Consider the following 13,240-nt stretch of genomic DNA (forward strand, 5'->3'; position numbering starts at 1 on the left):
AGTCTGGGCCCAGCCAGGTAGCGGCCACACCTCTACCCTGCTCCCCAACACTGGGCACCAGCACTTGCCTGCCCAGGACCCACAGTGAAAACCCACCCATACAAAATGCACTTTGAAGAAGAGTAGCGGGTCCCAGGCAGAGCCAGGGCCACCTCTCAGAAAGGACCTCAAGTTTCTCGCCCAACTGAGAGATGGACAGATGACCGCACAAGCCACTCGCAGCCCAAGGTGATAGACTAGGATATATTCAAGGCTGTGCAACTGGCTTGAAGTCATGTCTACTAACATATTCGAAGACCTATGGAGCATTCACAAGTTGTTCTTTTTACCCTCCAACTGGATGTGTTCACAGCCAGTCTACCTAGGAATGCTGTTGGCTGTGAAAACTCCAGAGATGAAAACTCCAGAGGCTGGTGTCTTTAGAGTTCCATCAGGGTGCTTCCAGCATCTGGGCCCAGCAACTCTTGAGGTGAAAGTGCTCATCCTTTTTTTTTTTTTTTTTTTTTTTGTGAGACAGTCTCGCTCTGTCGCCCGGGCTGGAGTGCAGTGGCGCGATCTCAAAGTACTCATCTTTATGTACTTTGGATGCCAGCGAATGTCTATTGTTTTAGCCACCTGGATCACTTTACCTGTTAACTATTCCAATGTGAGTTTACTTCATGGGATTGTCCCTGTTTTTAAAGAACATTCTGGCCAGGCATGGTGGCTCACGCCTGTAATCCCAGCACTTTGGGAGGCCGAGGCGGGCAGATCACCTGAGGTCGGGAGTCTGAGACCAGCCTGACCAATGTGGAGAAACCCTGTCTGTGTTAAAAATGCAAAATTAGCCAGGTGTGGTGGCGCATGCCTGTAATGCCAGCTACTCGGAGGCTGAGGCAGGAGAGTCACTTGAACCCGGAAGGCGGAGATTGCGGTGACCTGAGATTGCACCATTGCACTCTAGCCTGGGCAACAAGAGCAAAACTCTGTCTCAAAAAAAAAAAAAAAAGAAAAAATCTATGTGATTTAAAGATCAGCCTCCTCTTCCACGGCCAGCCCAGTATTTGAGACTGCTATGGTTTGAATGCCGGTCCCCTCTGAAACTCATGTTGAAATTTAATTGCCGTCATACCAGTATTAAGATGTAGCACCTTTAAGAGGTGATTAGGCCATGAGGACTCTACCGTCAGGAATGGGTTAATGTTGTTATCATGGGACTGGGTTTGTTATTCAAGTATTTTTTATAAAAGGACTAGTCTGTCCCCCTTTTGGCACGCTCTTGCCCTCTCTTTGCTGTTCCACCAGGGGTTGACACAGCAAGAAGGCCCTTGCCAGTTGTCAGCCCTTCAGTCTTGGACTTCCCAGTCTCCAGAACCATGAGCCAATACATTTCTGTTCATTATGTAAATTACCTAGTCTGTGGTATTCTGTTATGGCAGCACAAAGCAGGGTAAGACAGAGACAAAGACTCACCTGTACAAAGGTGGAAGCTTCAAAAGAAGCCATTCATGTATGGGGTGGCGCTGCGGAAGGACCACTGTAGAGAATCCCTCACCAGTAAGGAACTGTGTTAATCAGGTAACTAATTAATTTTAAAAAAGTTTTTTAAGAGACAGGGTCTCACTCTATTGCCCAGGCTGGAACAGTGGTGCAATCATAGCTCACTAACGGTGACCTCCTGGGCTCAAGTGATCCTCCCACCTCAGCCTCCTGAATAGCTGGGAACACAGGCATGTGCCACCACACCTGGCTAATTTATTTATTTATTTACTTCTTATTATTATTATTTTTTGCAGAGACAGTCTCCCTATGTTGCCCAGGCTGGTCTTAAACTCCTGGGCTCAAGCAGTCCTCCCACTTCAGCCTCCCAAAATGCTGAGATGACAGGCATGAGCCACTGCATCTGGCCCCAGATTTTCTTTTTTAAAAAAGCAACATGTGTATGATACTGTAGGGGAGGGAAATATCTACTTCCTCCTCTTAGGGTCCTGGCTGGGCCTGGGAACTAAGTTGAAATCAGATGGATTAACAGGAGAAATGTATACAAATTTAATGTCACCTTCATGTGACACAGAACCCTCCTAAGGAAGCAAAGACCCAGAGAAGTGACGAAACCTATGTGTTTTTGCAAGAGGTTGAACAAAGAGGCAGTTGTGGAAAAGTAAACCATGTGGGGAGGCTTGAGAACAACAGGAATTACTTTAATTACTTCAATGTCTGTACAGAATTCTGTCGGCTATGATGTGCTTCCCTGTAAAGGAATATTTCTTTGCCCGGTACGGGAAAGGAGTCTTTCTTTTCTTTTCTTTCTTTTTTTTTTTTTAAAGACAGTCTCACTCTGTCACCCAGGCTTGAGTGCAGTGATGCAATCTCGGCTCACTGCAACCTCTGCTGCCCAGGTTCAAGCGATTCTCGTGCCTCAGGAGAATCGCTTGAGATTACAGGCACCTGCCACCGCGCTCGGCTAATTTTTGTATTTTTAGTAGAGACAGGGTTTCACCATATTGGTCAGGCTGGTCTTGAACTCCTGACCTCATGATCCACCCGCCTCCGTCTCCCAAAGTGCTGGGATTACAGGTGTGAGCCACTGCACCTGGCCGGGAAGGCATCTTTCACATGGGCATTTTTATCTCCTGTCTTCAGGAGGAAAAGGAGAGATTCAATGATGCTCTTGCCAGTGCCGTCTTTCAAGTGCCTGAGGTAGAAGTGATTCTCACGTCAAAGTCACAGAGTCAGCCACCCTTCGATCCCAATGGAAACGTCCTAAAAGCTGTTTACAGCTAACAGTTTCCCTTCCTCCCCGACCCCAGACCCTAGTTCCCTGCCCACTTGAAATCATGATTACGGGTTTCCTGTCGCCATTCTAGAGACTTTTATACAAAGAGAGTTTTATCTATGAGAAAATATTTTATAGTGATCCTGTTCTTCATACCAATTAAACCAACTTCCCTGATCCACACCTGGCTTCTCTCACATCATAAAGATCTTACTGTTTGCCCCTCACTCCCCCTGGCACTCCATAGCGGCTGCAGAGGACACTGGATGTGGCCGTGGCTCCATCAGTTCCCATGTGGCTTGTTCCCTGTCTCCTGCTGTAGCTGACATGGTGGCATGCGCATTGCCTAATACATACAAACAGAAGCTTTCCAAAGAGAGAAGTCTCAGGAAATTCACGGTGAAATGTTTGGCAGCTGGTGTATATAAAAAGCTCAGGCCTGCTGCTCCCTTCCTGTTGTACCCAGGAGTGGCCAGAAGCCTCCTCTCCAGGCCTCATGGGGGAAACACTGGTCTCATGAGAGACCTGGGTCCTGCGCATCAGGACCAAAGCGGCATGTGCGAGAACCCTGCGGGCCAAGAGATGACAGCGATTACAAACCCCAGCCCCAGCCTTGCAGCTGACCTTGCAGGAGACACCCTGCCCGGCTGTCCCGGTGCAGCTGAACATCAGGGGCCTCTGCTGGACAGAAGCTCCGAGTCCACACTCTAACCCCAGGGGCTGGGGCTGGTAGGTGACACGTTGCATTCTCATTCTGGATTCTGTTGCCTCTTTCTGATCAACAAGGTGAAGCCTCAGCACGCAGAGAGGGGGCTAGGAGAGGCCCCTGCAGACATGCTGGGCCTCGTGGTACCTCAGCTGTCCAGAACCAAAGCACATGGTGCTGCTTTGCCCCAGCCATGGCCAGTGGTGAAAGGGACAGAGGGAATCACTGACACCTGCAGGGATGCTCGGACCCCTCAGGAAGGCCGCCCAGGTGCCCACCTTCAGGGAGACCCACAGATGCCCCATGCTGGAGGGGCACAGTATGAGTGGCCGGATCCTTGCAGAGCCAGTGCTGGGCTTGGACCCTGCAGATGCAGGGGTTGCCCCAGGGAGGCTCTCCATGGACTCCGAGCCTGCCTCTACCCTGGACTGTCTCCTGCTCTCTCCTCTCTGTCCCTGGAGCGGTGTGTACTGGCTCTAGGTCAGTAGGAGGCGTCATTCAGAAATGGCTTTCAGCTTGCCCCCCGACCACATCTCTGTTTCAGGACCACTTCTACGAGAGGGGATGCTGCCGTGGCTGCATCAGTTTCAGCCCTTTCCCTGCCCCGAGACGTCCCAGAGAGCGGCTGGGTGCTCACAGTTCCTGTTAGGCCATCAGAGGAAGATCAAAGATCAACCCTCCCCCATGGGCCTCTGCCTGCCAGGTGGGCTCCCTGCCTGTCTCCCGGCCCCCAAGAGCTCCACGGACTCTGCCAATAGCTGCTTTAAAGGAGGGAGGGAGTTTTCTGATCCTCTGGATATCCCTGGGGCTGGGGCTGTGGGCTGAGCCATGGGAGAGCCAGCCCAGTTCCCTGGGGGTTGGGGGCTGTGTCCCTCCATCCCTGAGTAAAAATACAGCAACTCCTAACTCAGAGTCAAGGGTCAATAGTCAGAAAACCTTGGTGCAGCCTGGGACAGGCGTAGAGGTCTCAGCAGAGCTGCCCAAGAGCAAGACCTGGGATCTAGCAGGGAACTATGCAGTCACCCCTGAGAGGCCGGGCTCTCTTCCTGAGCTCTGGGCCTAGGGTGGGGGTGGTTGTGGGTTCTGCACACGCTGTTCCCCTACGTCATGGGTCTATCCCACTTGGCTCCTCCCACTCGCTTCCCACCTGTGGAGAAGCCTGTCCAGGTATCACCACCTCCAGGAAGCTGTCTCTGATTTCTCCAGTTGAACAGTGAGACTTGCCACACCTCACATGCTCGCTCTTGTCACTGGAATTATAACCACAGGTTTTCCTGTATCCTGGAGGACAAGGATGAGGGCTTTCCACTTGAGCCTCCCTGGTGGAGTCCAGCTCCTGACATACCTGGTGAAAGTTCTCAAAAAGAAGAACATGGAGGAGGAATGTGGATAATAACCCTGGCTGCCTGCATATTCTGAGCTAGGAAGATGTAATGGTGAATGGCCTGCCTGTGTCACAGCTCTGACTCAAGGCCAGGCTCTGGGCTCCAGCCTGAGCTGGAGGACTAGGTCAGAGCCACACAGCGCCGGGCCACATCTGCCTCACCTGGGACCCTGCGTGGGGTACAGTCTCGGGCCCCACCCAGACCTGCTGAGTGAGAGACCCCATGCAGGACTCAGCCACCTGTGGTTTCACAAGCCTCCAGTGGGTTCCTAGGCATGAAGACCAGCGGTTAGAGGCTGAACTGGCAGGAGCCTGTCTCTAGCCCCTCGTCGCCCCAGCCTGGCCCTGCCTCAGAGGCGACACCCAGGACATGGCCATGACCCGTGGACTCCACTCAATCCTTCTTCTCCAGGAGCCATGCAAAGTGTCAGCCAGCCAGGCCTCCAGAAGACAGTTGTCACCTGTGAGGCATTGCGGTGTCAGTCATGTAACTGCCAAGTGCCAGCACATGGCCCATGTCCAGTGCTCGGTAGCAGGGAGCCATGACCTGGCAAAGATTCCAGGCTCAAAGGCGCACCTGGGGGCCCTAGCGTCCAGGTGGCTCAACTTTGCCGGCACATCTGCCTCCTTCCAGATCTCCCATGCTCACCTCTGCGACAGGGAGGGAAGGCTCTGCCCGGCCCGGCCTTCCTTCCGTCAGCTCCACCAGTGCAGGCTGGGCAGCCTGGGCTTTACAGCTGGCTTCTGCCCACACTTTCTCCTTGAAAGAAGAACAACACTGAGGCTGCCAAACGCATCTCAGATGCGTTTTAAAAATCCTGGCCCCCTGTCTCTGTCCCATCATCCGCCTCGGGGACCTCCTCTCTCCTGGTTCTCTCCCCACACTCTGTCACTGCCACATTTTCACCTGGGCCTGGCCTTTGTCTCCACCTGAAACTCCTGAAAATCTTGAAATGGATTTCTAGGTCCCTGGGGACTCGGACAGCACATTCCCCTTCAGAATAAAGGGCACCCACGGTCCCCCAGCACCTGCCCAAGCCACACTCCTAGCTCCCCTCCCTATCCCTGCAGCCCAAGGGTCCCTTCAGCCACCCCCAAGTCCCCACCTGGGCTCCTGCCCCGCCCCTGGCTGTCAGCGCCTTCTCCACCCGGCCCCTCTGCTCACAGAGCCCCCCTCGCTTCCCCTGGGATGGGGGGCCAGGCCATGACCCTGAAAGGCTAGCGGTGGTCTTGACCTCCCCTGAGCGCCCTCCCCTCCCTCTCTGTCCTCCCCTGACCCTGGCCCCGTCCTCTGCTGCTGGCCTCTGGGTCGCGCCCGCAGACTGAGCTGTGCGTGGGGGTCCTGGCGGCCTGGGCCGTCCCGCACCGAACGCAGACGGTCGGAGCCCAGCGGGGATGCGCGAGGTCCTTCTCGGGGCTCCTCAGACCCTTTCTCGAGTCGCCTGAGGGCGCTGTTTCCCCGCGGCCGCCCCTGGTTTCTGCGGAGTCGGGGCTTCAGACTCGGCGCCCGGGAGACCCAGTGAGACCCCGGGGAGGCGCGGGCTCTGCTCCCGGGTACCAAACGCACCGGCTGCCCCTTAGGAGGGGCGGCGACCTGCACCCACGGCGCTGGCGCCCGCACGGCCGCTCCTTCGGCTCCCGCAGCCTGGACGCCTTCCGAGGCCGCCCAGCCGGGTCCCACGCGCGGCCCCATCCACAGGCCAGGACTGCCTTCCCGGAGCTCGCGGCCCCCAGCCTGGAGGACCCGGCCCCAGACGCCCTCCCAGCCCTCCCCAGCCCACTCTCGCCCCGCAACCCCCGACGGGTCTGCGTGCGGGTCTCTGGCCCGGGCCTTTCCCGGGGAAGGAAAGCTCCCTTCGCGCGCCCCAGGGAGCGGCCAGGCTCGGAGCCTGGAAACCCTGCCCGCCTCGGGCCGCAGGTTTTAGGCAAGCTCTGGTCTTTCTGAGCCTCAGTTTCCCCGTCTCTACAATGGGGACGCCATGGGGTTTTTCTGAGAACCCACAGGAAAAGCTCCAGGAAGCGCCTACTCACAGCACTTGCTCAGTGGTGGCCCCGGAGCTGGCAGGGAGCAAATGCAACGGAATACGGCCGGGGTCGGGGTCAGGGTGGGGGAAGGATCACGGTGTCCGCGGCGGGGGAGGCTCCGAGCAGCTCCGGGCAGCGGGGGAGGGGAGGCGGCTTCCTCCTTGGAGACTCACCCTCGTGCCCGGGGGGCACTTCAGGGAAGGAGGCGCCACGCTCCAGTGCACTGGGCTGGGACCTGCCGCAGCCTCTGCACGCAGCGGGCTCCATCCCCCGGGCCACGGATTGGGAGACTGAAGCAGGCGCGAAGCCCACCGCCCAGCCTCTGCCAGGCCTGAGACCCCAGCCACCTCCGGGCAGTTTTCCTGAAGCCCGGGGCCAGGAGAAGGTGAGCGGCTGCCCGTCGGGCGTCGGGGGTCGCCTGCACCGGGTGGACGCGGTGGCACTTGGGTGCGGTTGACTCCCAACCTCACCGTCCGACCAAGGGATTGCCCCGGCCGGGCGGGGACCTGGCGCGCCTAGGCCGGGAGGGGACAGCTGGTTTCGGGCGGCCTCTGCCCCAGTGATTGTAGACTTTGGCTTTGGTTCAGGGATGTCTGGGGTTAAAAATGATCGTTTGGGTTCCTGCAGTACTGTTCGCGGTCTGAGCATCTCCAGAACCCGCACATTCCCATAATGAATTTCCGAGAACGGTTACCGAGAACTGGGACGGCGAGGCCGGACCCCACCTGTGCACCTCTGTGTGTAGGGACGGCAGACGGCCCGGTTCCGCCTGTCCGTGCCCCAGGATGCTGCAGGAAGCTCAGATGCAAACTCTTTGGGGCTGTGGAGTTCCCGCATTGGGAAACTCTTGCGATAAAAATAATCGTGCTGTAATCCCCAGGGACCATTGAGAGGAAGTGGTGAGGGCGGGGGAGGGGCGGGAGGAAGCGGCTGGGGGCTGCGGTTGCCAAGTCTAGATTTCAGGAAGCGCTGTGCTGGGGTGGGTGGGAGACCGGCTGCGCCCAGCACGGAGCCGCTTCCTGATAGCCCTGGCGGCATCACCCTTGGGTCGGATTCCAGAGCCCGGGGGTCCTTTCAGCTTTCCGTTCGTTTTCCTTACACTTCGTCCCTCTCTCCAGCTAGAGAGAGGCAGGCTTCTGGGGTCTGGGTGCTTTTGTTTTGGAGCCATTTAACTTGATTTATAATAACATGCTTTTCTGATTATAAAATTAATGCATGGCTACTATAAGCAATTTGGCAAAGTCAGAAAACAAGTTAACACGTTAAAATCTCCTGGATCCTGTCTTGTGGGGACTGCAGGGAAGCCCAGACGGCCACCCCTTCCGGGGGCCTCTGTTCTCCCTGGGGACTTGCAGCCTTTCTGGGCTTGGCATTGCTGTGGCTAAAGTGTGAAAGGGTCAGGCAAGGCTGTCAGCCTTGCATCCCCCACGTGTGACTGCATGGGGTCCCACCCAAATCCGCGTAATAGACCCACTCAACCTCACCCCTGCTCTACTGGCCCCAGGGAGGAAATGCTCATCATTGCATCCGCCCACCCCGCCCCTGCGGTGCCACATTCACCAGCCTCGCTGGGCATGTTCCCCCTCCCCGCCCCTGCGGTGCCACATTCACCAGCCTCGCTGGGCATGTTCTCCCTCCCCACCCCTGCGGTGCCACATTCACCAGCCTCGATGGGCATGTTCCCATACCCCGCCCTCTGCCCCTGCCACTTTCACCAGCCTTGCTGCCCGTATGCCTTCCCTCACTCAGCAACCTCTGGGCCCCGGTCCCCACTGCCACTCCATGTACCCAAGCTCTGCAGTCCCAACCCTTTGTCTGCTCATCCCTGGGAGGCAGACCTGTCGCCCCATTTACAAATGGAAAAAGGTGCCTTTCAGGAACTGACCTGAGGCTGTGCAGCCCCCTGCCTAGCAGGTGCCTTGGGCTGCACCCCAGGTTTTCTGGGGCCCAGCCATGCGGGCCACCTGCCTGCCCAGCTCCTGTGTGTGTGAGAGGCCAGTTCGGTGGAGCCCAGCCATGAGGGCCACCTGCCTGCCCAGCTCCTGTGTGTGTGAGAGGCCACCTCGGTGGGGCCCAGCCATGCGGGCCACCTGCCTGCCCAGCTCCTCTGTGTGTGAGAGGCCAGCTCGGTGGGGCCCAGCCATGCGGGCCACCTGCCTGCCCAGCTCCTCTGTGTGTGAGAGGCCAGCTAGGCCCCTGGGGCCCAGTGGAAAGAATTGCTGCTGTTTCTATCAGAAAGAAAAACTCACAGGGGAGGGAGGGAGAGGAGGGAGGGCTGCCCTCCAGCCCGCAGGGACTTCCTCGGTGGAAGGGGCCGGACCTTTCTGGTCAGGTCCCTCTGGGTTGAGAGGTCATCTCTGGGCCAGGACCCAGAACTGGAGGAGGGAGGGGCAGGGAGGAAAGGTCCCTGCCTGGCGGTGCTGCCTTCCAGCGGGGCCTGGTGGGGCAGAGGCTGGAACACCCACTCGGGGTTTCCGGTGGGAACTGGGGAGCCGGGTGGGGAGCCTGAGTCCCCTCAGAGGAGGAGTCGTTTTGAAACTGGAGGGAGAGGCTAAGAGAGGAGGCTGTGGGGAGACCTAGGGTCGCCCAGGGTCCAGCATCAGTGTTTAGGTTCTCTGGCTCTTCCCTGCCTCCACTGTCCTCCATGTCCACACCATTCCCATGTGCCTGTGTCCCACCCCTTCTCCCACACACTGTCTCCACTCCCCACGCCTCATTCCTCTCCAGAGAATCACTGGTCTAGAATAGAGACCTACAAACTTGGGCCCTTAGGCTGGCCCTCCACCTGATTTTGTCAATGAAGTTTTATTGGAAAACAGTCATACTCATTCACGTTCAGAAGGTCTATGGCCACTCTGCAGCCACAATGGCAGAGCTGAGCAGTCGTGGCAGAGACCATTTGGCCAGCGAAGCGTAAAACACATACTGTCTGCAGGGGCTTCCTGGGTGGAGGGGGGTGAACCTTTCTGGTCAGATCCCTCTGGATTGAGAGCTCTTCCTCCCCCAGGGAAGAGCTTGCCCACCTCCTCCCTAGCGGGGACATCGAAGCTCACCTTTACAGAGCACTTTCTCTGTGTTCTGTGCCACCCAAGCCCATACCCAGGCCCAGTGAGCTCTGTGCATTGGTCATCCCCCTCACTGCAGGGGGAGGCCCCAGATACCACCCACGGGACACATTCGTGTGTGAAGTGCCACACTAGGGCCCAGAAGGGACAGCTCCCCACCAGGTAGGGACAAAGCAGGGGTGAAGGGAACGCATGGGCTGGCCTAAGGGCTGGACCCTTCAGTATGGGAAATGTGTGGGCGGGGTTGCGGAGGGGGTTGGTAAGGGGCTCAGAAACAACACAGATGTGTTCAGAGACAGGGCGGGTCATTAGATTTGATGGAGGCTTGGGGTCCCTGAGCTTAGAAAGCCCCCATGGAAACCAAGTCACAGGAATCCAGGGTAATGAAGACTGCCCAGACTTTTCTAGGAGATACATCCCCAAAGACGTCCTCTCGTGGCTCCATTTGGGCGGAAAGCATGAATTGAACAGGAAAGGAAAAATGTCAAGTATCAGAAAGAAGAGTGGCATGCTTTGAGGGCAAGTGGACCCCCAGTCTGGGGCAGAGCCTCGGTTAGGGTAAAGGGCACCCACCCGATCTGACCCAACCTGACCCTCGGGAGCCCTGCTCTCTGGTCAGCCAGCCTTCGCCTTCGTAGGGTGGGGAGGTGGGTGGAGGAAGAAGGTTTAGTGGTCTGTGAAGGTGGCACACCTCGTTTTGGTAGATGAGGGCATTACCTCCCATTGCCCCACCGCATTCGAGCTGCTTTCAATCGGCTTGGTGCTTTTGCTCTGACCATGAACTGTCGTTCACTGCTAGGCCATGTGGACGGACTGGAATTATAGTTTCTTCCCCTCTGGTTTTCCCCCGGAGTCCATCATTGCTTAACTGTTTTCCTTGCTCCATCTCCTTTGAACAATGAACATCTTCCCACACCCAGGGGGCCTGGAAGACCCTTCCCAGCATAACTCCCCCCCAAGCATAACTCCCCCCCAGCATAACTCTCCCCCAGCATAACTCCCCCCCAGCATAACTTCCCCCCCAGCATAACTCCCCCCCAGCATAACTCCGCCCCCAGCATAACTCCCCCCCAGCATAACTCCCCCTGCCCCAGCATAACTCCCCCCCAGCATAACTCCCCCCCAGCATAACTCCTCCCCCAGCATAACTCCCCCGCCACAGCATAACTACCCCCCAGCATAACTCCCCCTGCCCCAGCATAACTCCCCCCCAGCATAACTCCCCCTGCCCCAGCATAACTCCCCTGCCAGCATAACTCCACCCCCAGCATAACTCCCCCCCAGCATAACTCCCCCCCAGCATAACTTCCCCCGCCCCAGCATAACTCCCTCCGAACCAGCATAACTCCCCCCCAGCATAACTCCCCCCCAGCATAACTCTCCCCCAGCATAACTCCCCCCCAGCATAACTCCCCCTGCCCCAGCATAACTCCCCCTGCCCCAGCATAACTGCCCCCCAGCATAACTCCCCCCCAGCATAACCCCCCCAGCATAACTCCCCCCCAGCATAACTCCCCCCAGCCTAACTCCCCCCCAGCATAACTCCCCCCCAGCATAACTCCTCCCCAGCATAACTCCCCCCAGCATAACTCCCCCCCAGCATAACTACCCCCCAGCATAACTCCCCCTGCCCCAGCATAACTCCCACCGCCCAGCATAACTCCCCCCCAGCATAACTCCTCCCCCACCATAACTCTCCCCCCACCATAACTCCCCCCCCACCATAACTCCCCCTGCCCCAGCATAACTCCCCCCCCAGCATAACTCCCCCCCCACCACCCAGCCAAGGCTACCAGTCAGTCTGTCCCTGGGCAGGGGATGACAGGTGAGCCTGTCTGGCAGCCCTTGCCAGGGGCTGTGAAATCTTCCTTTGGGTGAGTCAGGGAAGCAAGAATGCCACATCCTCATCTCCCTCTCTCAAGGAGGAGCCACGCCACGCAGAGGAAGGCAGAGGAGGGAGGAACTGTGATCCCAGCGTGGGAAGCTGCATCAGGGGGAGCACAGGCCCACCCAGGCCACAGGGGGATGGAGGCTGCCCCCAGCTTCTTGCACCCCTGCCTCCTTCCTACACTCACCTGGCTGCCCAGGGCAGATCTCCATTTCTGCAATGAACCCAGTCGGGTGGCCTGAGACCAGCCCTGGTGGTCGGCCTGTTTGTATGAATCTGTGGAGGATCCCGTGAGAAAGAGCTCGTTGGAGCACCCCACCTGGGGCACCCAACTCCATTTCCTGCCCCATGCCCTCCCCACTCGCCTCCAGGGAGTGTGTGTCACCTCCTCCCCTCCGCCAGCACTGCCTGCAGCCCTCTCCCCGCCCCCGCCCCCGGCCCCGCCTGCAAAGGGCCTCACTCGCCTGCAAAGGGCCTCACTCGCCTGCAAAGGGAGCTGAATCAACACTGTAGAAGGAAGTCACTGGGGGGAAGAAGTGAAAAAGAAAAAATAGGCCTACGTGGGGGCAGGGATGGGAGGAGACCAGAGTTGGGTTGCAGGGGAATTTGCAGGCAGGTTGGAGGGTGGGCGGGAGAGAGAAGTGTGGTGAGTGACTGGGAGGGAGCAGCTGTGGCCCAGTGGTGCCCAGGGTCCTCACGGGGGTGCTCTCCAGGCAGGAAGGCGCTTTCTGCCACTTGGACATCTGCTGGGGCCAGACCCCAGGGGTCTTCACGGCTGGTGTAGACCCCATTCTCATCATCTCAGTTATGAACTCCACTGACCTGACCCTCTTCCCTCGGTGTTGTCAAAATACTGCAGCTCCCCTAGCACCTCTGTGAAGTGAGCCTGGAACCACCCCTTCCCCACTGGCCCTCTCCATCCTTAGCATCTTTCTTAACCTTCAAACCCTGCTCCTATGGGGTCTCCTCCGTGGAGACTTCCAGAATCCCACCTGTCACAGAGAGACCTCCTTCCCAAGCTCTGGGGCTACATGTTATGGGGATGGAAGCTGGGTGAAGGGAAACTGGGGGCCCAGGCCAGCGTCCAGGATGGGAGGGCAGGAGAGCAACCCTCAGGTTCTGAATCTCCTTCCCCGCCTGTGCTTGCCGGCTGCCCCCGCTGCCTCCACGGGTGGACACTGGGGGTCCCTCTCATCCACCCTGTGTCATGGCTGACGTGCTTGTCTCCTGAACTCAATGGACTGTTCTGGAGTGCAGGGTTGGCAGCCTCAGAGCACGCAGCTCTGCCAGGCCAGCACAGGGAACGGCTCAACCAACCCCTGATGACATCAGGTGGTTTTCTGGAAGATGTAAGTGAAGGCGACTGCAAATGGAATTTCTGGGCTGACTCGAGGGAAAAGATTGTTCTCAGAATCCT

General features: G+C 57.7%; 2 protein-coding genes and 1 pseudogene across 21 annotated transcripts in view; 2 read left to right on the forward strand and 1 right to left on the reverse strand.

The window, feature by feature from the left end:
• SLX9 (SLX9 ribosome biogenesis factor) overlaps positions 1–12,166 on the reverse strand; it is a 51,655-nt gene extending 39,489 nt beyond the window's left edge. For both annotated transcript variants that reach the window (XR_013414831.1, XM_077995673.1), the window contains exon 1: positions 12,011–12,166. The gene's annotated coding sequence lies outside the window, so the exon portion shown is untranslated. The remainder of the gene's footprint in view (positions 1–12,010) is intronic.
• LOC100427514 (uncharacterized protein encoded by LINC01547-like) lies at positions 1,346–4,367 on the forward strand (annotated as a pseudogene). Its single transcript, XR_013414836.1, has 3 exons — positions 1,346–1,557; positions 3,222–3,484; positions 4,006–4,367. The product of XR_013414836.1 is annotated as an uncharacterized protein encoded by LINC01547-like (transcript).
• Positions 6,884–13,240, forward strand: part of ITGB2 (integrin subunit beta 2) — a 47,380-nt gene continuing 41,023 nt past the window's right edge. For 5 of the 18 annotated variants that reach the window (XM_077995527.1, XM_077995524.1, XM_077995525.1 and 2 more), the window contains exon 1: positions 7,061–7,255. The gene's annotated coding sequence lies outside the window, so the exon portion shown is untranslated. Of the gene's footprint in view, positions 7,277–10,333; positions 10,494–13,240 lie in introns of those variants that run through there. The other 13 variants (XM_077995514.1, XM_077995510.1, XM_077995526.1 and 10 more) reach the window with 8 other exon arrangements.

The sequence above is a fragment of the Macaca mulatta genome, chromosome 3 (assembly GCF_049350105.2).
Source record: "Macaca mulatta isolate MMU2019108-1 chromosome 3, T2T-MMU8v2.0, whole genome shotgun sequence".
Lineage (NCBI taxonomy): Eukaryota > Metazoa > Chordata > Mammalia > Primates > Cercopithecidae > Macaca > Macaca mulatta.